This window comes from Gracilinanus agilis, unplaced genomic scaffold (assembly GCF_016433145.1).
Source record: "Gracilinanus agilis isolate LMUSP501 unplaced genomic scaffold, AgileGrace unplaced_scaffold58505, whole genome shotgun sequence".
NCBI lineage: Eukaryota > Metazoa > Chordata > Mammalia > Didelphimorphia > Didelphidae > Gracilinanus > Gracilinanus agilis.
Window position 1 is genome coordinate 1 of NW_025394072.1, and position 1287 is coordinate 1287.

At 49.9% G+C, this 1287-nt stretch overlaps 1 non-coding gene across 1 annotated transcript; it reads right to left on the bottom strand.

Moving 5' to 3' along the window:
• Positions 1-700: 700 nt before the first annotated feature.
• On the bottom strand, positions 701-771 carry TRNAG-CCC. Its single transcript has one exon. It is a non-coding gene; the product is annotated as a tRNA-Gly (tRNA).
• Positions 772-1287: the final 516 nt, after the last annotated feature.

Genomic DNA, 1287 nt, shown 5'->3' on the forward strand with positions numbered 1-1287 from the left:
TTATGCCCTGTCCAATGGGGCGTTACTTTCCTCTGTGCTACTAAAAATTTTTTTTTAGTCTAGAGCCGAAGCGGTGGACGCACCCTCCTACTTGTTTCGTAATGTATTTTTATTGGGTTGGATTGTATTGTATCCTACGCCTAGGAAAGGAAGGCCTGGAAATGTGCGTGCTTTGGTATGAATGGGGAAATCGGACATCTGCTGAATTGATCCTTTGTCCCAGTTGCTGGCCTTCTTTCACGTGAACTTCCAGGGTCTGTGCGAACCAGGAACTGGTCTTCTGGCGCGCCACAAACGCTCAAGTAATGGGTCGGTGTAAGCCTGTCAATTAATTTGTCACTGATTAAGCGCCAAGTATGTGCCAGGCCCGTAGTAGGCGTTGGGGATGGGAAGACGGGCAGACGGAGCAAACTCGGGAAATGTCTTTTGAGAGGAACGAAGGGCCCGAAGTGCCCGCCAATGTCCCAGAAGAGATTCCAGTTCCAGTATCCAAAGAAAAAGGATAGTGTGAGAAAGAAGGGAAGAGTTCAGAGAGGGGTGCTCCCGAAAAGCCAGAAGGTTTAAGGGTTTGGGGTCGGAAGTGGTCCTCACCTTCCCTCCCCACCCCCAACCCCACCCTCAGCGGGTGAGAATTTCCTTCTCGGTGGACTGCGATGGAGCGTCTGAGGTGGGAGGAAGAAGCAGAGGCCTAAAACATTCTTGCATTGGCCGGGAATCGAACCCGGGTCTCCCGCGTGGGAGGCGAGAATTCTACCACTGAACCACCAATGCGTACGCGCCTCTCCTCTGCACTGCTTTCCTTTGTGCTACTCCAGGTGGATCCTTCTTGGAAGCAAACTTGCGGCTCTTTCTAAAACCAGTTCATCTCTCGAGGAAGGCCTCCCCTTTCGGATTTGCAAATTCACGGACTTGAACCAAATAGCCCCCACGTCCCTGAGCTCGCTGGCACCCGGTTCCAAACCTAAGATCCTCTCCTTCTCCACGTCCACCCCGGCCCTTCTCCGCACTTGGCCACACAGCTCAACCCACTGCAAGGCTCGACTTCCCTCGGGTCGCTCCTAGATGGGCACCTCTACCTCTCATCCCTCTCGAGTTTCAGGGACACTTTCTTTCTTTCTTCCTTCCTTCCTTCCTTCCTTCCTTCCTTCCTTCCTTTCTTTCTTTCTTTCTTTCTTTCTTTCTTTCTTTCTTTCTTTCTTTCTTTCTTTCTTTCTTTCTTTCTTTCTTTCTTTCTTTCTTTCTTTCTTTCTTTCTTTCTTTCTTTCTTTCTTTCTTTCTTTCTTTCTT